A 24,733-nucleotide genomic window follows, 5' to 3' on the forward strand; every position below is an offset into this window, starting at 1 on the left:
ACAAAAGAACAAAAGAACACAGGTGTTGAAGTTGGTGATATTATCTAAATGAATGTGCTAATTAAGAATGGATGGTAGGGCACTCAAGGTATAGCTCTAGGGGGCGTGGGGGGCATAAAAGATTTAAAAATAATGGAAATAGGCGGGAAAAGAAAAATCTATATAAATTATTGGAAAAAACAAAAGGAAGGGGGAAGAAACAGAAAGGGGGTGGGGATGGAGAAGGGAGGTCAAGATCTAAAGTTGTTGAATTCAATATTCAGTCTGGAAGGCTGTAAAGTGCCTAGTCGGAATATGAGGTGCTGTTCCTCCAGTTTGCGTTGGGCTTCACTGGAACAATGCAGCAAGCCAAGGACGGAAATGTGGGCAAGAGAGCATGGTGGAGTGTTAAAATGGCAAGCAAACTTTACGTTGCCCTGCTAATTGTAATGATAGCGGCAATGCTAAAATTGCTGTTGATAGGTCACATGCCACAGCAAGGGGCCCCAAGATCGTATGAAGCTAGCACTAATTAAAGCCAGCCTGCAGTTCTGAAAGATAATGTATATTCTGGCTGGAGCAGAGGCTAGAAATGGTGAAAGGGGAGATTTTTTTATTAGCCATTCATGGGATGTAGGCTTCGCAGGATAGACCAGCATTTATTGCCCATCCCTAATTGCTTTTGAGAAGGTGATGGTGAGCCGCCTTCTTGAACTGCTGCCGTCCATAGCCAGAATTTTACGCACTAGTAGCAGACACATGCCTGACCCGGAAGAGCATTAAACTTTGTGAGAAGACGTTGGGCAGGCATTCTGACATCATTGTGCATTCGCACGATATTTCAGTCGGCAGGCATATGCGGGATTTGGAAGCTTGCCCGCCGACAATTAACCTGCCCCTTAAGGCAATTAAAAGTGCAATTGAAGGCAATTTTATGTTGCCCATGCAATCTAGCACTCATTACATGGGCAACATGGGTGGGCGACCAACTCGTTTTTTCTCATTTCTCACCCAAGGGCGGGATTAAAGGGGAGCTGAGCATTGCCTGTGAGAGTTGTTAGGAGTTCAGGTGAGAGTTTGCTGCTGCTTGTTTGCTGAGATTTCAGATCTTTTCCTGTGGTTTCTTCTGAAGTTTTTGCTTTGTTAAGCTTTGTTTTGAGGATTCTTTTATTTTGTCTATGCTCTTGGAGCATTTCTGCTGAGTGCAGCCTTCAGTGCACGGGACAGTGCCCCATCTGCATTTCAACAGATAGGGATTGTTTACTCTGCTGGTGGGATCTCCTCCTCTGAGGAAGGAAGGGGCAGAAGGAAGAGGAGGCCAGGTGTCCACAGACAGCGTTGCAGGGACAGACTTGTGGGAGGATAGGTGCTGGCACAGGGGGTGCAGGGCCAGCAGGGAGAGCACCGCAGAAGATGCCACCATCCTGCTGCCAGAGTGTCCAGGCAGCTATTCAGCTACCTCAACATGTCTGATGTCCACTGCTGCAGGAGGCTCCACCTCTTGAGGGACACCATGACATCAATAGGCCAGATGTTTGGTCTAGAGATTGCCTCCAACTGTGTGGGTGGGCACCTAATACCAGTGGCTCTGAAGGTCCGCAATCATTCATTATTGGATGAACTAAGCCAGCCAGGCTGAGTGAGCCAGAGGCTATGCAGCTGTTGCTGGGTTCCCCCGCATTCAGGGTGCCATTGACTGCACTCATGTGGCCATCAAGGCGCTAGCGGGTCAGCCGGGTCCCTTTGTGAATAGGAAGGGTTACCACACCATGAATGTGCGGATAGTGTGTGACCACAAGACCCAGATTCTGCAAGTCTGTGCAAGGTACCCTGGCAGCTCCCATGATGCATACATCCTGTGACACTCCCAGGTGCCATGGCTGTTCGTGGCTACAGCTCGGCTGGATGGCTGGCTGCTGGGTGGCAAAGGGTGGCCCTTAAAAAGATGGCTCATGATGCCACTCCAGCACCCAAGGAAAGAGGTGGAAGAGAGATGCAATATGAGTCAAACCTTCACAAGGGTGGTAAATGGGAAGAACATTTGGCTGCTGAAGATGAGGCTCTGTAGTCTGGAATGATCAAGAGGGCGCACTGCAATATTCTTCAGAGCGGGCGTCGCTTATCATTGCCACCTACTGCATTCTGCATGATCTGGCACTGGCAAGCGGGGTCCACTGGAGGATGAAGATAGAGAGGCAGCTCCACAAACGCCAGTGGGAAGACTCTACTGATGGATCTGATGAGAAGCCCGGGAGGCACAGGGTGAGGACGTGGAGGCAGACTTGAGAACCTTCAGGGAGGCAGGGACACTAGGGAGGCCTTTATTCAATGCTAGGCTACCAAGGCATAGCTTCACTCTCATGGCAAGGGCTCCGCCTCCTTACCACATATTTCACAGGAGGCAATCCCACGACCCCAGTTTCACCTCACAACCTCTAGAATAAAGTTTGCTGCCCCTGCGATCTATCATAAGGCAGTGACGAGGCCTGAGCCTATGGAAAACAGGAAGGACATGCAGATAATTGAAACAAAATCTATATTGATGTTGTTTCCAGAGTTGCAAGAAAGGAATATAACATAATTTTGTTGCTAATGTCACACAAAAACAAAACATAACCCCATCCTGTGCTCACGATGCCTTAAACTTACTCTAGCGAGTGCTACATCTTGGTGGCAGTACATCTACCAGTGTGATGCATGTCTGTATCTTGTCTTCACCATTAATAGACAGGCACCTAGCAGAGAGAGACTAGGTACCTCATCCATCACTCATACTGGCAGTGATCTCCTGAGGACACTACCAGTGTGAAGGCTTGCATGTCCGAACATGATCCCAGAAACCCCTAATTCTGTTCCTGGAGCTGCCTCCCCATGAGAGTCACCACTCTCTCAGTGGAGGAGACTGTGCGCTCGGTGCTCAGGGTCGACGCTGTGCTCACACTCCGCATGAACTCATCCATGACAAGAGACCATGGCATGCAAACCCTCAGGGATCTCCACCAGATCTTCAGACCCATCCCGCTAGACATTCAGCACCTGCAGCCTGATGGATGACTCCAGAAGTTCATCATCTGCTTCAAAGTCAGGATGGTCCTGGTCTCTAGCAGTCCTCCGACAGCTGAAGTCCTGAGCACTCTCTGCCTCTGCCAACTCCCCATGTGAGTGTGCCATGACCTCTCCACACTGCACAAACATCTGAGCTGATGAAACACAGTCTACTGATGTGCTTGTATCTGAGCTTGTGCCTAGTAGAAGGGGTGTGACGCGGGTGGATCTGTGTGTGGCTCCTCCTCTGGTGTCAATTGAGGGTCCTCGGGGTCCTGTGTGCCTCTGGAGGATGGCACATCTAAGGGAGGAAGATAATATGGCAGTGTTATCAAGCATCACATATTGAATGTGCATGCTAGGCAGCCGAGTGAATGGTGCCATCTTCAGTGCTGGATCACTGGGGCCTTTTGATTGGAAGTTATCTTTTGAGATGAGAGGACCCTACATTGTTTGCAGTCTCCATCCATCCACTGGACTCTTACCTTCCCCTGAGATGCCTGCCACTCTGTGACCTGATGACCTTGTACTCAAGCTCTCGGGTGCCCATCTCACATTTGCTCAGGGTGAGCAGGTTGACCACCCCACCACCTCAGCGGCATTATGGCTTCTCTTCTCCTTTGTGGACAAAGCTCCATTCATTAGTTCACCCTCTACCTGCAACACTATACCAGGCTCCCCACTACCCCACCTCCAGGAAGCAGGTTGAAGCACCCAACATATTTGCACACCTGACCCTTACATGCATCTAGGGTTACCAGTCTGATCTCCTAGCCTTAGCAGGCACAGGTATATGTGCCTTCTGTTACTCTGAATCTTACACCGCTGAGTGCTACGAAGGATGGCCATCCTCCAAGAATTCACCACACAGTACCATGCCAAATCGGTACTCACCCTTCCCGAGCTCAGAAGATCATTAAACCTTTATTGGCACTGAATCCAGCTGTGGCACATTACATTGTGTCCACTAACCTGGTCTGCCACCTCTGCCCAGGCCTCCTTGGTTTGGTGGGGTGGCCTCGTCTTGCCATCCTGCAGCATCAGGATGTCCCACCTGGCATTCACTGCCTCCACAAGAGTATGCAGGCACTCGTCCGAGAAGCAGCAGGCAGAGTGCCCATCTGCATTGCCTTCCTGCCTGGTGTGTCAAGTGGGTGCTGATGCCATACCTTCACCTTAGATTTGGATGGCCTGCTGTACCTCTTCTGGAGCTCCTGGCAGCCTTCAGAGCGCTGCCTCAGCCATTTTAAAACTCCCTGCTGGCTCTTCTGTTCTTTCTGCCAAAGTGCATAACCTCACATTTTCCCACGTTATTCCACCTGCCATTTTTTTGCTCACTCACCTAACCTTTCTATATCCCTCTGTAGACTCCTTGTGTCATCCTCACCACTTGCCTTCCCAACTATTTTTGTATCATCTGCAAATTTGGCAATAGTACATTCACTTCCCTCATCTAAGTCATTAATATATGTTGTAAATAATTGAGGCCCCAGCACTGATCCCTGTGGCACTCCAGTAGTTACAGGTTGCCATCCTGAAAATTCCCCCCATATCCCAACTCTTCTATTAGTTAGCCAGTTCTCTATCCATGCTAATATACTATCCTCAACACCATGGGCTCTTATCTTATTAAGTAGCTTTACGTACGGCACCTTATCAAACGCCTTTTGGAAATCCAAATATATTACATCTATATATATTATCTATCCTGCTTGTTACCCCCTCAAAGAATTCTAATAAATTTGTTGGGTGTGATTTCCCCTTAATGAAGCCATGCTGACTCTGCTTGGTTAGATTATGTAATTCTAAATGCTCTGTTATTACATCCTTTATAATAGACTCTAACATTTTGCAAATGACAGCTGTTAAGCTAACTGGCCTATAGTTACCTGTTTTTTGTCTCCCTTTTTGAATAAGGGTGTTACATTAGCAGTTTTCCAATCCTCTGGGACTTTCCCAAAATCTCAGGATTCTTGGAAGATCACTACCAGTGCATCCACTATCACTGTAGCTACTTCCTTTAATATCCTAGGATGCACCCATCAGGTCCAGGGGACTTATCGGCCTTTAGCCGCATTAGTTTCCCTAATACTTTTTCTCTAGTGATAGTTATTGTATTTATTTGCTCCCCCTCTTTTGCCCTTTGATTATTTAGTATTGGAATGTTATTAGAGTCTTCTACCCTGAAGACTGAAGCAAAGTATTTATTCAACTCCTCTGCCATTTCCTGATTACCCATTATTATTTCCCCAGCCTCATTCTGTAAGGGGCCTATGTTCATTTGGTCTCTCTCTTCCTTTTTACATATTTAAAGAAGCTCTTACTGTCCGTTTTTATATTATTATTTTATATTAGTTTACCTAATATTTTATATTAGTTTACCCTCAAAGTTTATTTTCTCCCTTTTCATTGTTTTTTTTTGGTCATCTTTTGTTGGCTTTTAAAACGTTCCCAAACTTCTGGCTTATCACTAATCTTTGCCACATTGTATGTCTTTTTTAATTTGATACTATCCTTAACTTCCTTGGTTAACTATGGTTGGTTTATCCCCTTCCTTGAATCCTTCTTCCTCACTGGGATATATCTTTGTTGTGAGTCATGAATTATTTTCTTAAATGGCTGCCATTGTTCAACCGTTTTTCTGCTAAAATCCTATCCCAGTCTATTTGAGCCAACTCTGCCCTCATTCCTTTGTAATTACCCTTATTTAAATTTAGCACAGTTGTTTCTGACCCAATTTTCTCACTCTCAAATTGAATGCAAAATTCTACCATATTATGGTCACTGTTTCCTAGGCTATCTTTTACTCTGAGGTCATTTATTAAACCTGCCTCATTACACACTACCAGATCCAAAATAGCCTGATCCCTGGTTGGATCCACAACTCATTGTTCTAGGAAACTGTCCCAAATACACTCTATGAATTCATGCTTGTGGCTACTTCTGCCAATTTGATTTTCCCAATCTTCATGAAGATTAATGTCATCCATGATTAATGTACTACCTTTTTTATGTCCTCATTATGTCCTGATTTATTCTCTGTGCTAGACTACAGCTACTGCTCAGGGGCCTATAGACTACTCCCACTAGTGTTGTCTTTTCCTTGTTATTTCTTACCTCTAAGCATATGGATTCTACATCTTCCGATCCAAGATCCTTCCTTGCTATTCTAATTATTCCATCTCATGCTAACAAAGCTACCCCACCACCTGTTCCTTCCTGCATGTCCTTTCAAAAAGTCATATACCCCTGAATATTTAGTTCCCAGCTTTGACCTCCTTGTAACTACGTCTACATAATGACTTTAAGATCATACCCATTAACCTCTATCTGTGCCGTTGTTTCATTTATTTTGTTCTGAATGTTATGTGTGTTTAAGTAAAGAGCCATTAATTTTGCCTTTTTACCATTTTTTTCCACTTTGACCCTATTTGCTGCTGTTTTTTTTAATGTTTGTATACTCTGTCCCTTCTTGTCGCACTCTGGGCATCATTACCTAAATAGCTGCCATGTCCTTTTGCTTTGTAAGCCTATGTATCCTCTTTCCAGAACCACCCCCCCCACCCCCACCCCTCTATTTAGTTTAAAACCTTCTCAATCACCCTAGTTATTCAGTTTGCCAGGACACTGGTCCCAGCAAGTGAAGCCAGTCCCACTGGAACAGCTCCCTTCTACCCCAGTACTGATGCCAATGCCCCATGAGCTGAAACCCATTCCTCCCACACCAATCTATGAGTCACACATTTAACTCCTTGACTTTTTTTTTACCCTGTGCCAGTTTGCCCGTGGCTCAGCTAATAATCCTGAGATTATTACATTGGAGGTTCTGCTTTTACGTTTAGCTCCTAACTGTTCAAATTCTTTCAGCAGAATCTCCTTTCCAGTCCTATCAATGCCGCTGGTACCAACGTGATGACTACAACTGGATCCCTCCCATCCCACTCCAAGTTCCTCTCCAGCCCTGAGAAGATGTCCTTAATCCTGGCACCAGGCAGGCAACACAGCCTTCGGGACTCACGCTCATGGCTGTAGAGAACAGTATCTATCCCATAATTATACAGTCCCCTACCACCACTACGCTCCTATTTCCTCCCCCCACTTGAATGGCTCCTTATACCATGGTGCCATATTGTGTTTGCTCATCCTCCCTGCCGTCCCTGCTCTCGTCCACACAGCTTGCAAGAACCTTGTAACTGTTGGACAGTTGCAGGGGCTGAGGCTCCTCGAATGCTACCCCCTGAGCCCCCATACCTGCTGGCTGAAAGATTGCTGGAACAGGGGACTAGTGCAGAGCGAAAGCATCATGACTACTGCCAGGATAGTCATCATCCACCAGCATGACATGCTGAAAATGGTCGCACACCAGCTGCACATTCAGAGAGCGGCAACCTTTGCAGTTGCAGTGCATTTGATTGTTTATTTGTGGCACTTGCGAAGCCACGTGTTTGCACCCTGCACCATGGGAATATCCGCCCTCCTGGCAAAGTTGTGTTTGCACTCTGCCTGCTTCTATCTGATCAGGGACAACACAAAAAACTCTCCTCTCCTGGTGTAAAATGCCTCTGTCACCTCTCCAATGCAGCATTACATGGCACAGTGGGAGGTGTTAAGTATGTCAATGTTTCACTTGGGGAGGATCCCAAGACATATAAATTCATGGACATGTTCATCTTCATACCAATGGCAAGGGCCATCTTTATCCTACTCTAAGACTTAGGTCTAGTTCCAAGAAGTGGCAGATTTCTGTGAGCACCTCTTTTGTACAACAGAGATGACACATAAACTAATCCTGGTTTAGCTGGTGTAAGAGAAATATTCCTGGAAGGCCCAAGGTGAATAAGGCCTTCTGTTCAGAGCCCTTCACCATCTCTTCCTCCCTCTGATTGCAACAGTAGCACTGAAAGCAGTGGCGCTGAAAGCAGTGGCGCTGAAAGCAGTGGCGCTGAAAGCAGTGGCGCTGAAACCAGTGGCGCTGAAACCAGTGGCGCTGAAACCAGTGGCACTGAAAGCAGTGCCGCTGAAACCAGTGGTGCTATACAGCCTAATCTTGAGGCCAAAGTATTGAAACCAAAGCCCCACCTTCCCTTTCCAGTGGATGCTGTAAAATATTTGCTAACACTACCTGATGAAGGGCAGGGAGGTGTCCTGGCCAACATTCATCTCTTCGTCAACATCATCAAAGACAGACTAACTGGTCATTTATCTCACTACTGTTGTATTTGACCACATAACATCAGTGGCAATATCTCATTCGAGTAAATTGCTGTGGGACATCCTGAGCATATGAAAAGCATTATATAAATGCAAGTTTTTTTCTTTCATTGATAATCTTGGGTGGAATTTTCCGGTACTGCCAAGGGTGGGTGGGAGTGGCAAATCCGGAGACAGACCAAAAATCAGAATCCCATCAGCGTGAAGTGAAACTGGGATTTTCCCCTCACTGTTTTCATGGTGGGCTGATGGCGGATTGGGTTTTCCGCTGATCCATGTTGTGAGCGTTATTTTCATACACTACCATGTCATGAATACACATTAAAAATTAGATCGGTCTAAGTCACATCTGGATATAAGTGGTGTTCAGCTGTCCACCGTCACTTCACTCATGACTTTGAAGTGAGCACAACATTCAATGGCTACCTGCTACAGCACTTTTCTGGTTTCTCAGAAATGCCAGTGTTAAGCCACATTGGTGTGAGGGTGTAGGGTTGGTCTGCTCATGGGGGGTGCCTCGGTTTATGTTGGCTCTGATGGTTTGCCTGGACCTGCTGGTGCTAGTAAGAGAGAGAGAGAAGATAGATTTAGTTCATTAGCAGGCGGAATGCAACATTGCACTGTGAATGTCAGAGTGTGATAAACTCATTGCGGTCTCATCCGTACAGTCTTGCCGGGAGAGGAAGATCTCGCCTTCCTTATAGGCACAATCATTGTCTCCACCTGTCAGCTCAGTGGCCTGCTTCTCAAAGTGGTTCAGCTGCTGGACATCTGCCCTCCCTCCTCCTGTCTGGGATATTGCCTTCCGGTTGTGGGTGAACTTGGCCTGCATGAAGATAAATGTAATGGAATGTGAAAAGAAGAGATGAAAGAGAGGTTAGGGAGCATCCATGCCTGCTGTGTGTGCTGAGCCCTCCCCAGTAAGGGCTGTGGATAGAGTTTGTGCAGCATTGTAGGTGAGATGCTGGTGATGTTAAAGTGTCCTTGAGACAATCAGTGCTGATGTGTCCCCCGCTAACATTGTGTGAGATCCCTGAGCAGTGTAACCATTTGAGTGTATGATGCCATAATGAGAGTGTGAGTTTGGAGTGAGTTGAAGATTGACTTACCCTGATGAAGTGGATGAGATCATTCATCTTTTTCCTGCATTGGATGGTGTTTCATGGGCAGGTGCCCCTACAACCACCTCCCAGGCTGGCGAGGTGAGGCTGTTGGAACTCAGGTTGAGGATATCCCGGTGCTGCGGACTCCATAGATGAGGGCCTCAAGAGAGTCATTGCTGAACCTGGGGACTGCTTTTTTCTTTGATGCAGCCATTTTAAGATATTTCCTGTGCACACCTGGCTTGCTGAGAGGAATGTGTGTGTTTGGGTCGCGTTTAAATATGATGCCCAGACCTTCGACCCCATGAGGTGATGGCAGGGTGAATGACTCAGTGCCTGCCCCACCACGCAATTCAGAGAGCTACTTGCCAATGCATAATTAATGAGTTCTAAGTGTGAAATCAGGCGTGATTTCCTGCCACGCTGCCCATTGGGAAATACGCCACAAAACCTGCCCAACTCCGCACTTAGTCTCTGGAAGGGAAACTTTTGCCCATTTTCTCAGACATATCTGTTGTCTATTCCAGTATTCTTGCCTGGATGACTGTGGATTCTGAGATGGCACTGGTACAAGGTCAATCCATGGCAGAGAACAATCTCTGCAGGCGTCACAGATGCTCCACAGACCATCTCTGCATGCCTCCCAGTGCTTCATTGTGGCTCAACATGTTAGTGCCCAGCTCTCTTAACAGCACTTGTCTCATTTCTAAAACTGTGTCTGAGATTAGTCCTGATTTGCAAAGAGCACAGATTGAAGCCTCTGAGTGCTTCTTAAACCTAGTTAGACACACATTGAAGTCACACTCAATGTGATGTCAAGCCCAAATGGTTTTTGGACAAGTTCCTTTTTGGATTTCATGGATTTCACTGTATTGCTGCCTGGAATCAGGGTATGTCCTGACTCCGAATTAATATTGCAACTTTAGTGCCACTGTGAAACAAAAGCTTCAGTTTAAATGCAGCCTTATAAGCATGGAACAAATCAAACTGTCAGTGTCCAGTGTCCTTTTCATATACAATAACTTAAATTTCTAACTATAGTGAGGAAAATTTCCAATGATTCTGGTGGCACTGAGGTAAATCATATTGAACTTGAGCAGTTCAACCGGACTTAATTTGCTTTATTATTATTTTCAGTTAAATGACATCAAATTGGTTCCAGAGAAGAATGGTTGAATGATACGAAGTTGAAGGAATGGCAATAAACAATTTAGTTGTTTGTTTGGAATGCATTGTTTAAAGGTTAGACATTTTAAATTGTAAAAAAAACAGGTTTTAGTGCACGCTGCTGTAGTCTGGAGGATGCCAGGAATTTTTGAGGTCAGAATGAACAAGAATTAGAATTAGAAAAAAGAATATGGAACAAGGCAATTTATTCAGCATCCATTATCTCTTTTATCTAGCATGTGGTGGGTGGATTGAAAGCCTAACAGAAAGCAATAACCTTTGGTTTAAGATGCTATTTGTAGAAAATGCCAGCAAGATTTATTTAGTGACCATTTGACTTGAAACAGCCATCTAAGGCTAAATTCAGTGATCCCATTGTCCTAGTATGTCTAAGAAGGTGCAGATCAGAGAATAGGCACTACACTAAATAAAATGTCACTAGCTATCCAGCTGAAGTTTGGTATTTAATCCACTATTTTTTGTTGAGTATTAGACTGAAGCTCTGTCTGTTTTAACCATAATGTTGACAATAATGATCCCTCTACAAAGAGGAACACAGAGAGTGTTTTCAAAGTTATGCCTAATATTTTTGTCTCAGCCAACATTACCAAAAACAGACTTCTCATTATTGTCTGTCTTTTCTTGCTGTACACAAATTTTGTCTATAATACCTTAATATAATTTGATATGAAGCACTTTGAGGTGTTTCTGAGAGATCTGAAAGAAAGATTTACATTTACGTAACACGTGTCATGTACTCAGGAGGAACAGCACTTCATCTTCCGACTAGGCACTTTACAGCCTTCCGGACTGAATATTGAGTTCAACAACTTTAGATCTTGAACTCCCCCCTCCATCCCCACCCCCTTTCCGTTTCTTCCCCCTCCCTTTTGTTTTTTCCAATAATTTATATAGATTTTTCTTTTCCCACCTATTTCTATTATTTTTAAATGTATTCCACCCATTGCTTATTTCACCCCACCCCCACTAGAGCTACCTTGCTTGTCCTGCTCTCCACTCTTAATTAGCACATTATTTTAGATAATATCACCACCTCTTTGTTCTTTTGTCTGTGACATCTTTTGGTTATCTCCTCCTATCACTGCTTGCTTGTCCCAACAAACCCCCCTTCTTCCACCTCCCCTTTAAATCACTTATATTTCACCCCCTTTCCTATTTCTACTTAGTTCTGTTGAAGGGTCATGAGGACTCGAAACGTCAACTTTGTTCTTCTCCGCCGATGCTGCCAGACCTGCTGTGTTTTTCCAGTTATTTCTATTTTTGTTTTGTATTTCCAGCATCTGCAGTTTTTTGTTTTTATCTCTGTGTTTAATTGACTGCTACTTCTCTTCAAGAAATGCCTACCTTGAAGAAATTTTGTGCTACTCTCCGTCAGGATTTTCGAATCTTTCTTTTGCCTTGTTCACCTTCATTTCTTTCCATTTCTCTACTGGTGTTTGACAAGGTGTTTACTAAAACCCGCTTTCACAGCCATATCTCCTTTCTCATTGACTGTCTCCGTCTCCAGCTTACCCCACGTGGATTTTAACTGAAATTCCATACCTCTTGTTTCGAACCCACCCAGGATTAGAGGTATCTCCGGGACATAAAACGTTTCTCAGACTGCTGTTCCCGTCACATTCTGAGATCCACACTCAGTGCCATGCACCGCCATATGAACACACTCGACCTCTCCCTCCAGCAGCACCGCCGTACCCTTTATCAAAGCTACGCGTGCCCCCAGTTTCATTTTATTCTTCATCTCATCTGACGCCCCAACAATAAACTTTTTCTCTTTCTCTCAAGTGCTAAGGAACACAAGCTCCAACAACTCATCGCCACCAACACCCATCCAGGACCCTCCACTCCTGCCTGTCCCTCTGTCCCCACCCCATCTTCCAATCCCAGCCCCGGCCGTGTATTCACTATATCCCCTGACCTTCCCCTCTCCGATGCTGAACATTCAGTGCTCAGCAAAGGACTTAGTTTCATACCCTTACGCCCTCATCTCAATGAATTTCGGGCTTGGCACGATGCTGAACTCTTCTTCCACCGGCTATGTCTCCGTGCTCACTTCTTTGGGCAGGAGTCCTCTCCCCGTTCAATGGATCCTTTTACCCACATCCAATATTCTCCCTCCACCTGGACCCCTCCCTCTGGATTCTTACCTTCTCTTGATCTTTTCATTGAGAACTGTCAGCGTGACATTAGTCGTCTTAATTTCTCTGCTTCTCTCACCCATTCTAATCTGTCTCTCTCTGAACTTACTGCACTCCGTTCTCTCAGGTCCAACCCTAACATTGTCATCAAACCCGCTGACAAGGGTGATGCTGTTGTTGTCTGGCACACTGACCTCTACCTCGCGGAGGCTGAGCATCAACTCGCAGACACTTTCTCCTACCTCTCCCTGGACCATGACCCCACCACTGAACATCAAGCCATTGTTTCCAGGACTGTCACTGACCTCATCTCCTCTGGAGATCTTCCTTCCACAGCTTCCAACTTGATAGTGGCCCAACCTCGGACGGCCTGCTTTAATCTCCTACCCAAAATCCACAAACAGGACTGTCCCGGCAGACTGATCGTGTCAGCCTGTTCCTGCCCCACGGAACTCATTTCTTGCTATCTTGACTCCCTTCTTTCTCCCCTTGTCCAGATGCTTCCCACCTTCATCCGTGATTCCTCTGACACCTTACGTCACATCAACAATTTCCAGTTCCTGGCCTCAACCGCCTCCTATTCAACATAGACGTCCAATTCCTCTACACCTCCATCCTCCACTGGGATGGTCTGAGGGCTCTCAGCTTCTTCCTCGAACAGAGGCCCGAACAATCCCCATCCACCACTACTCTCCTCCGTCTGTCTGAACTTGTTCTCACACTGAACAATTTCTCCTTTAACTCCTCTCACTTCCTCCAAATAAAAGGTGTGGCTATGGGTACCTGCATGGGCCCCAGCTATGCCTGACTCTTTATGGCTTATGTGGAACATTCCTTGTTCCAGTTCTACTCTGGCCCCCTCCCACAAATCTTTCTCTGGTACATCGATGATTACTTTGGTGCTGCTTCATGCTCTTGTCAGGACCTGGAAAAATTCATTAATTTTGCTTCCAATCTCCACCCCTCCATCATTTTCACATGGTCCATCTCTGACACTTCCCTTCCCTTCCTTGACCTCTCTGTCTCAATTTCTGGTGATAGACTGTCCACCAATATCCATTACAAGCCTACTGACTCCCACAGCTACCTCAACTACAGCTCCTCACACCCCGCTTCCTGTAAGGATTCCATCCCATTCTCTCAGTTCCTTTGCCTCCATCGCATCTGTTCTGATGATGCTACCTTCAAAAACAGTTCCTCTGACATGTCCTCCTTCTTCCTTGACTGAGGTTTTCCACCCACGGTTGTTGACAGGGCCCTCAACTGTGTCCAGCCCATCTCCTGCGCATCCGCCCTCACGCCTTCTCCCCCCTCCCAGAAACATGATAGAGTCCCCCTTGTCCTCACTTATCACCCCACCAGCCTCTGCATTCAAAGGATCATCCTCTGCCATTTCCGCCAACTCTAGCATGATGCCACCACCAAACACATCTTCCCTTCACCCCACCTGGTGGCACTCCATAGGGATCATTCCCTCCGTGACACTCTGGTTCAGTCCTCCATCACCCCCTACTCCTCAACCCCCACCTACAGCATCTTCCCATGCAAACGCAGAATATGCGACACCTGCCCCTTCACTTCCTCTGTCCTCACCGTCCAACGGCCCAAACACTCCTTTCAAGTGAAGCAGCATTTCACTTGCATTTCCCCCAACTTAGTCTACTGCATTTGTTGCTCCCTATGCGGTTTCCTCTACATTGGAGAGACCAAATGCAGTCTGGGTGACTGCAGACAGACCAAAGGTGTTCTGCAAAGCAAAGCATTACCCAGACCTCCCTGTCGCTTGCCCTTTTAACACTCCACCCTGCTGTCATGCCCACATGTCTGTCCTTGGCTTGCTGCATCGTTCCAGTGAAGCTCAACGCAAACTGGAGGAACTGCACCTCATCTTCCGACTTGGCACTTTACAGCCTTCTGGACTGAATATTGAGTTCAACAACTTTAGATCTTGAAATCCCTCTTCCATCCCCACCCCCTTTCTGTTTCTTCCCCCTTCCTTTTGTTTTTTCCAACAATTTATATAGATTTTTCTTTTCCCACCTATTTCCATTATTTTTAAATGTATTCCACCCATTGCTTATTTCAACCCACCCCCACTAGAGCTACCTTGCGTGTCCTGCTCTCCACTCTTAATTAGCGCATTCTTTTAGATAATATCACCACCTTCAACACCTCTTTGTTCTTTTGTCTGTGACATCTTTTGGTTATCTCCTCCTATCACTGCTTGCTTGTACCAACAAAACCCCCTTCTTCCACCCCCCCTTTAAACCAGCTTATATTTCACCCCTTTCCTATTCCTACTTAGTTCTGTTGAAGGGTCATGAGGACTCGAAACGTCAACTTTGCTCTTCTCCGCCGATGCTGCCAGACATGCTGAGTTTTTCCAGGTATTTCTATTTTTGTTAAACCAAAATGCATTACAGCCAATGAACAAAGTACAGTCATAAATGTAATGTAGAGTATTTGCACACAGTAAAGTTCCACAAATAGCAGCAAGATAATGATCAGATAATCTGTTTGAATGATGATTGAGGGATAAATATTGTCCAGGATGCCAGGAAGTCTCCCCTGCTCTTCTGCAAATATACTAGTGCCATTGAATCTTGTACAATCACTTTAGAGGACAGATGTTTAACATCTTATCTAAATGATGACACCTCTGGCAGAACAACAGTCCCTCAGTTGTGCACTGGAATATCAGTCTAAATTGTGCAGTCAAGTCTCTTTAAGTGATGGCCTGACTTGGAGCTGAGAGTGCTCCTGCTGAGCCAAGTTGCCACCTAAGGCTTTATATAAATGCAAGCCTTTCTTTTCCTCGCACATACCTCACACCCGCATCCCCCTCACCTTCCAGCCCATCCATCACCACATTATTTGAATGAGACAGGACTTGCTGACCTACTCATTGGCTTTTGTGTAGGCCATCCAAAGCCATTCATATTAGAACTTGGTCTATGTTCAGCCTCTCTCATTGACAATGTGGGTGATCTCCAGAGATTTCATTTTTATTTTTGTTATAAAATGTTGTTCCATTTTACAACAGCCATTAAATCCCAAGCACAGGAGCATTATTAATCAAAATTTGACATCGAGTCACATAAAGACATATTGGGGTATATTAAGCAATGCATTCCAAACAAACAATTAAATTGTTTATTGTCATTCCTTTACCTCAGTGTCATTCAACCATTCTTCTTTGGACCTAATTTGATGTCATTTACCTGGAAATTAGGAAAAGCTTAGTTAAAGAGGTAGGTTTTAAGGAACATCTTAAAGGAGCAAAAAAAGAGATAGAAAGGTAGAAAGATTTTTGTAGGAAATTCCAGGGCTGAGGGCCTTTAGGCAGCTGAAGGCATGGTCACCAATAGTAATTAAAATTGGGGACGCTCAAGAGGCTAGAATTAGAGGAGAGAAGATATCTCAAAGGGCTGTGGGGCTGGAGGAGATTACAGAGATAGGGAGAAGGGAGGCTATTGATTTGAAAACAAGGATGAGATTCTTAACACAAAGTGTTGCTTAACCGGGAGGCAGTGTAGGTCAGCACACACAGGGGTGATGAGTGAGCTAGATTTGATGTGAACAAGGACACTGGCAGCAGAGATTTGGGTGACCTCAAGTTTATGCAGGGTAGATTGTGGGAAGGTAGCCAGGAGCGCATTGGAATAGCCAAGTCTAGAGATTACAGAGACATTGATGAGGTTTCAGCAGAAGATGAGCTGAGGCAGGGATAGAGTTGATTGAAGTTACAGAGATGGAAATAAGCGGTCTTAGTCATGGCGAGGATATGTGATTGATAGTTCATCTTGGGGTCAAATATGATATCAAGGTTTTGAATTCATTCTGGTTCAGTCTCAGACAGTTATCAGAAAGAGGGATGAAGTCACCAGCTCGGAAAGGGAGTTTATAGCAGGGACCAAAAAGAAAGGATTCAGCCTTCCCAATATTTAACTGGAGGAAATTTCTGTTCATGCAGTAATGGATGTCAGACAAGCAGTCTGATGATTTAGCAGAAATTAATCCTTTGGATTATAGATTGTGACAAGTGCGAGAGAAATGGTGCTGTGGAATGTGGTGGGTCAAATGGGCCAAATGTCTTTGGGGAACACTTGGTGGGGGGCCACTTGGGTTAAGGATGATCATTGTATCATTTGGTTTAGATTAGTAATAGAGAAGAGCAAGGAACAATCTAAAGTAGAACTTCTAAATGGGAAGAGGGCTAACTTGAATGGGACGAGAGGGGTTCAAACCAGGATAAAATGGAATCAAAGATTGATAGAAAGAACTGCAACAGAGCAGTGGGTGATCTTTCATGAGAAAATGTTCAGGTACAGGCAAAGTACATTCCAAAAAGGGCAAAAGGTAAGGGAACTGATGCAAGGGCTCCTTGGATGGTGAGGAGAATAGCGAATATGACAGAATAAAGAAAGAGTATTATGCATGTCAGGTGAAGTCTTTAAGTGAGAACCAGGCCAAGTGCAATAAGTTGTGAAGGGAAGTGAAGAGGAATATAAAGACTGGCAAAAAAGGAAATTTGAAAATAGAATGGTAGTTAACATGGCATGAAAATAGTAAGCAGGTGGTAAGAGGTGGGGTGAACCTATTAGAGACAAAGGGGATGATAAATACTTAGAGGTGCAGGGCAAGGCTAGTATACTAAACAGTACTTTATATCGGTGTTTACTAAGGAAGAGGATGCTGACAAAATATCCGTTGAAGCACAGATAGTAGAGGTAATGGATAGCGTGAAAATTGAGGATGAAGCAACCTATCTACTCTGAGCAGAGCCAGTCTTTTCAGTACATCCTACCCATCACGGACTTGATGGGTTGAATAGCCTTGTTCTATGCCATAATGAACACATGGCCAAGATTTTATGGCCCTGTCGCAGCATGTCTCTTCCTTGATGTGAGCCATTTAGCTCTTCATTCAGTTTGGTGGGACCGTAATATCCTGTCGGCGGGAGAAGTTGTAAAATCCTGGCCTATGATTCTATGACAAGACAGTTTCCGTGTGTTAGTTTTAATGAACCTATAATTGTAATGACAAAGAATGCATTTATAAATTTGAGAGTTTTATGGAGGAAAATATCAACATGTATTTCGAAAGGTAGCAATTGCACTGGAATTGATCTGGTGCTAATGAGGAGCTTCCAGTTAATTGTAAGGGTCAGAGTGTTGCCTTTACCTTTGGAGGACTTAGAATCCCAGTATTCATGAAGGGAAATAAATAGAGATATAACCACCAATTCCAAAGATGCAACTGATCAGGCAAGGTTTCCCAGATTGCCTGGAAACACGAATGTGATTCTCACACTACCAAATGCCTTTCTTCATCTGTAATTATCATTTTTGTTTTTATTTTTATTCATTCACGGGATGTGGGCTTTGCTGATTGGATCAGTGTTTATTGCCCATCCCTAGTTGCCCTTGAGAAGGTGGTGGTGAGCTGCCTTCTTGAACCGCTGCAGTCCATGTGATGTAGGTACACCCACAGTACTGTCAGGAAGGGAGTTCCAGGATTTTGACCCAGCAGTTTAAAAACAGATTTGTAGTTTAAAAAAAATCTTTGTTGCTGTGACAGCAAAGTTGTGAATCACAACAGCTGAAAAACTTGTAATGGGAAATGGCTTTATATGTGGGCAATAGGACTTTCTGTACCGGCATACAGCACCCAGAACACAGCTGTAATAAATATGTTTTTTTTTGTGCAGAGTTAACTTGAATTCCTGCCTTTGTAGAAATCCCGCAGTGGACAACTATGAGATGATAAACAACTTAAATTGTGCGGTTATTCATTCATCTGTTTTTCTAAAATTTCATGACTTGATATCTCAATGCCACAAGATAATGACAGATGAGGAAGAACATGTTGATTATCTATCCACCGATCATAACATTCCCCGACTGAATTCCTGGCAGTTTATGTTATAACGAACAAAAAAAAACCAACCAGACATAGTTAGCAATGTGGAAGGATAAATGACGCAATGATCAAATGGGCCTTGCTCATTCTGGCGTTCATCGTTAATAGATTTTCTGGGTGGGTTTGCAGTATGGCACACTGTGATCATTTCCCTTCTGCTTTATTGATAAAAACAGCAGTGGTGATTTGTACAAATTCATCAATACGTACATGTAGATCAGGATACATATTGAGAGCAGGTTATCAAAGCCATGTTACAACTTGCCCTACGATGAGCTTAAAGCAACTGAGAGGAAAGTTTGCAATGGATTTCCTAGTGGCTTCCAAGGGAGTTAAATTCTGCAACAACTGTCTAATCTTAGAATACACATTCATTTTTGATTTCTATGGCATAATATTCCTATGAGCCCAACAATTCAGGGACAATGTTGTTTCTTAACACACTGATTATCTGTATGTCTCATTAATGTTTTAAGTCATGTCCTACAGAAGATAATTATCCAACCCTTTTAATCAAAAGGGGTTCAGCGAAGGTCATTAATTCCATGGGTGGAATTTTCCATTTTTGAGACTAAGGGCAGAATTTTCTGCCTGTCGGACAGGCGGGCCCGACCCAATCACTGGCGGGTGGGGAGCCGATCCCCACTGGAGAAATGGGCCTCACCGCCATTTTAAGTGTGCAGGCCAATTAAGGCCCGCCCAGTGTGACGCCTGGCGGGAAGCGCTATGCGCTTCTTGTGAGGGCGGGAGGGGATTCCCCAAATGCGAGAGTGCGCTCTTTCGCGCATGCACATGAAAGAGCGTACATCGCCCTGAGGCTAAGTGCTGCCTCAGGGAGATCGCTGAAAGCTTTATAAATTTTAAAAATAGAAAAATAAAAAAATCATTAACATGTTCCCCTCATGTGACAATGTCACACGAGATGGGACATGTTAATAAATTTCACTGAAACTTTAATAAACTGTTTTAAACCCTACATGAAACCTCATCCCACCGATGGATGAGGTTTCATGTTTTTTCAGAAGCCCGCTGGGACTCCTGGCCTGCCCGCCAGCTTTAAGGCTGGATGAGCAGGTCCTTTAATTGTTTTAATTATCCTGTCAATGGCCTCAATTGGCCATTGACAGGTCAGTGGGTGGACAGCTGATCTCTCTGTCCACCCACCTTCCTGAAGATTTAAATGGGGTGGGATGATGTCGGGGGTTCCATCCTACATCATCCCGCTTCATTTCCGTGTCGGTGAGTGGGCCCCGCCCCCTGCTCGATGATGGCAAAATTCAGCCCTAAGTGTGGTGGCAGGCGGAACTCACAGCACATTTCCCACTGGGTGGTGTGGTAGGAAATTGCATCCGCATTCACATTCACAAGCTAATTAAATATGTGAATAAAATCGGCAAGGAGCTCTCGGAATCACATGGCAGGGCAGGAACTGATTCGTCTGCCCTGCCTTTACCTAATGGGGTCAAAGGTCCAGGCACCATATTTAAACGCCACCCGAACACACACATTTGCTTTCTCCAGCCCAGCTGGGTGTAGGAAATGTGTCAAAATGGCTGTATCCACCAACACCAGGATGTCCTCTACCCAAGGGATGGCTCCAGGAGGCCCACCAGCCTCACCTTGCCTGGGAGACAGTTGCAAGAGAGGTTCGATCATCGGGCACCTGCCCGAGAATCACCATCCAATGCAGGAAGAGGATGAGTGATCTCATCTTCTCTGCCAGGGTGAGTCAATCTTCAGCTCAATTCAATCTCACACTTTCATTATGGCATCATGCATTCAAAGGGTTACACTGCTCAGGGATCATGCACAATATCAGCACTGATTGTCTCATGGAATCTTTAACATCACCAGCATCTCATCTATCATGCTGCTCATCCATCCTCAGCCCTTACATACTGCAGACATCCCTTCTCATCATATTCCATTCCATTTGCTTTCATGCAGGCCAATCTCGCCCACAACAAGAGGAGGAGATCCCAGACGGGAGACGGAATGGCTGATATACAGGAACTCTCTAATTTTGAGGAGAATGTCACTGAGTTGGCAGGGGAGGACCGAGATTGCTCCTGTAGGAAAGGCAAGATTGGCCTCTCCCAGCAAGCCTGTATGGATGAGCCCTCCATGAGCTGATCACATCCTGACATTCTCAGTGAGTGACAGGCAATGTTGTATTCAGCCTGTTCATTAACTAAATCTATCTGCTCTCTCTTACAGGCTCCAGCAGTCCAGGCAACCAGCACAGGCAACATACGTCCCAGCCTACCTCAGAGGATGCATTTGAAGAAGACCTGTTACTGCTTTCCCCTGCACCCTCCACCAGCGCAGAGACACAAACCCTGGTGGGGTCACCTAACTAGATTAGGCTGAGGGTCACATTCTGGGGAACTCCTCACTGACATGTCTCCGCAGCAGTCGGAGGCAGTGACAGCCCAGGTCTCTGGCACTCAGAGGCCTGCAGGAGATCTCGAATCCGCTGAGTCCAGGTCAGATGTTGAGACTCTGGAAACAGCTGTCTCACACATGCTGGAGATGCAATGACAGATGGTGGAAAATCAGGTAGAGTTGTGAGATGCAGTCATCAGATTAGAGTGAATGATGGAGGAGCCCATCCACGTTCTTTTTGATGTTATACGAGTGCCTCAAGGTCTCAATGGGAAGGGTGGCATCCACCTTGAAGACCTTGGTCCAACAGATCCTTCCAGATTTGGACTCTGACCTGCACTCTATCACTATAGACATTGGTGGGATCCATTAGTGGCTCAGCGAGAGGGAGCAGAACACCTTGACCTCCCTCCAAGAGCCCCTTCTCCACAGGGAGTCAGACAGGGGGAATCGGGCGCTCATAAGGAGGAGGACAAGCAGCTGGAGACCCTGGGGCCATCCACCCAGGCGATGCAACAGTGTCCAACTTTATCCAACCCACACTGCCTGTGACCCCATCACTTACAGCTGTACAGGCCGAGGAGGGTGCACCTACCCCACAGCAGGACAACTAAAGAAAGCCAGGGCCCTCCAGGTCTCAACCCTCTAGAGTCATCAAAGACAACAGGGTGCAACAGCCAGCAGACTGCCTCCACCTCTGCCACGGATATCGGGCTGCACCTAGACGTGGCGGTTGAGTTAGAAAAATTAAGAAACTTTGACCTGACTTCTGGGTCATGGGTGTTCACTCAGTGTATATGTCACAAGTGCATACATTTTCTGTTCATGAGAATGGTTTCATCATTTGAAAGCATCTATGTGCCCTCTTATTGTGAGGGTAATCCATGCTCCCACTGAGTGGTCACCTCGCTTTGTGAGCCTCACAATCATGTGACGTGTAGCTGAGTCATGGTAGTCACCCAACCCGTGTGTTATGCCAGGGAGGTGTCTGAAACCTTTTACTGGAAGTGTCTGCAAAATGGGTTAGTAACCTTTACTCCTTACAAGACAACATGGAGTTAGGCGTGCTCAGTGGCTTTGGAGGGTTAGCTGGAATTGTTTCTCAGAATGAGATGGCTGCTTTCATTGGTAGTTACAAAGCACAAGACCTGCAGCCATGATGGTCTTTCCAACCATGCGCGCATCTCAGTGTCCACTAAAAGTTTCTCATTAAGGTGGTGACGACTGCATCAAATCCTTTGACACAGTGGGCAGAATTTTCTGGCTGACGTGCGAATGGCGGAGCCCACACATCAGCGCTTAAAATGTCGCGTGAGCGTCCTGACATCAGCGCGTTGAATCGCGATATTTCGGTTGGTGAGTGTGCACAGCAGCGGGACGCGTGCCCGCCATTAACTAAAGGCCTCGTTAAGGCCCTTAACTTGCCAATTGTCCAGGATTTTGAGGGGACCATGTGAACTTCGGGGCGGCGCACGGGCCCAACGGGCAGGGGGGTAGGAGATTTTTTAATAAAAGTCATGCAATGTCAGGATCTGTGGACTTAGAGGGGTTGTTCATGTTTTCCATGAAGTTTTAATTGTAGAAAGTGTTTTAAAGTTGCGTGTTTGGTTGTTAGCTGTTCACATCAATTTCCAAGAGCTTTTTGTGTACTTTGAAACCAGTCTGCAGGCAGAAATATTTCTCCGTCCTGCAGCTTTCCGGAGGCTTCCATTTAGTCCGGGGGTATGGGTTCTGACATCTCCACTGGAGGCAGCTTCTCTGAGGAGGAAGGGAGGGATAGAATAAGGAGGAGGCCAGGACTGGACAATCAGCCTCCAGGGGAACCACCTTTGGGAGGCCAGGCGCAGGCACAAGGGGCGCAGGGCCAAGAGGTTATCCAAAGTGCAAGGGACTGCAGAAGCCGCCACTATCCTGCTGCCACGGTATACAGTCGGCGAAGCAGCTACCTCGATATGACTGAGGTGCAGTGCCGAAGGAGGCTCTGACTCTCAAGGGAGACAGTCACCTATATCTGTCAGATGATTGGCCCTGAGATCTCTCCAACTGTGTGGGTGGACACCCCATGCCAGTGGCTCTGAAGCTCACAGTTGCCCTCCACCTCTATGTCTCTGGCTCCTTTCAGGGCTCAGTGGGTGATCTTTGCGGTGTCTCCCAATCAGCTGTCCACACGTGTCAAGCAGGTTACAGATGTTCTGATCAGACGGGCATTGACCTTCATCCACCTCCGCTGCGAACAGGCAAGTCAGGCACAGTGAGCAAGAGACTTTGCGGCCATTGCTGGCTTCCCCCGCGTCCAGGGTGCTATAGACTGTACACATGTGGCCATCAAGGCACCAGCGGGTGAGCCCGGTGCCTTCGTCAACAGGAAGGGCTTCCACTCCATGAACCTGCAGATAGTGTGTGATCACAGGATGCTGATTCTACAATTCTGTGCAAGGTACTCAGACAGCTCCCAAGAAGCCTACATCCTCAGACACTCCCAGGTGCTGGGGCTCTTCACTGCTCTGGCTCGGCTGGATGGTTGGCTGCTGGCTGACAAGGGCTATCCCTTCAGAAGGTGGCTCATGACGGCACTACGCTGTCCAAGAACAGAAGCTGAGCAGCGGTACAGTAGGAGCCCGGGCTCTACAAGGGCTGTGGTGGAGAGAGCCATCGGTCTTCTCAAGATGCGCTTCCATTGCCTGGACCGCTCAGGGGGCGCTCTCCAGTTGCCCCCAGATCGCATCTCTCTGATAGTGGTAACATGCTGCACTCTTCACAATCTTGCGCTGGAAAGGGGGGGTGCAGTTGACAATGAAGACCTTGACACAGTGGATGAGGCTGCACATGATGAATCCAGAAGTGGCTCAAAGGTTGAGGAAGCACAGAGCGATGATGAGGGGCAGCACGCCGACCCGCTACTACACCAAGGAGGCAGGGACACCCGGGACAATTTAATCCAAAGAACCTTCAGCTAGCTCCACACACATGGATCAGCAGGAATAGCATTGCCTGGTGCTTCCACACGTGGCACCTAGGTGCTACATCTTCTACCTTATCAGCTGCAACTAAGGGCTTAGTACAGAAACATCAATGTCCACTCAAACGCTCATGATATGTCTTTGAAAAAAAAATGCAGCACAAAGGAAACACCCTCAGCCCTGGTAAGAAAAGTGGACTTTATTATGTCCAAAATATAACAGAGACTTCTCTATTGCCAGACTCAGCATGTGCCTCGTCCCCTGCAGCCCTCTGGCTGCTGACTCCATCGGCACTCTCTGTCCCTACCATCTCCTCCAGCGACCGTGAAATGCCCTCTCCACTGTGACCTGGGACACTAGCCGATGGTAAATTCCCCACCGAAGTGATTGTGTCTGCGCTGGTGCTTGGCTGGCTGAAATGATGTGCTGCAAGTTGCACGTGTTGGACCTCAGGTGTGGAGGGGAGGCTGCGGTGTCTTTGGGTGTGGCCATGTGGTGGTGATGCTGAAATTAACAACAAGGACAGTGCATCAGTTAGTGTACAGTCAGTTAAACCTTTCATCCCTTCCCCTCCCAGCCTTATAAGTCACTCACCCTTCAAGACCCTAAGGAGATGAGCATTGGTGGGGTGGAAAAGAGTCAAGAGGAGGCCCAGACACACATACAGACAGGCTGGTCAGATGGCCTCAGGAATGCCACATGGCATGTTATGTGCCATTGGAGTGGGGAGAGTGCAGAGGTACCTGACCTGGATGCATTGTGGCCTGGAGAGTTGCGGTGCTGAGGAAACATCACAAACACT

Source organism: Carcharodon carcharias, chromosome 14 (genome assembly GCF_017639515.1).
Source record: "Carcharodon carcharias isolate sCarCar2 chromosome 14, sCarCar2.pri, whole genome shotgun sequence".
In the NCBI taxonomy this organism is placed as follows: Eukaryota; Metazoa; Chordata; class Chondrichthyes; order Lamniformes; family Lamnidae; genus Carcharodon; species Carcharodon carcharias.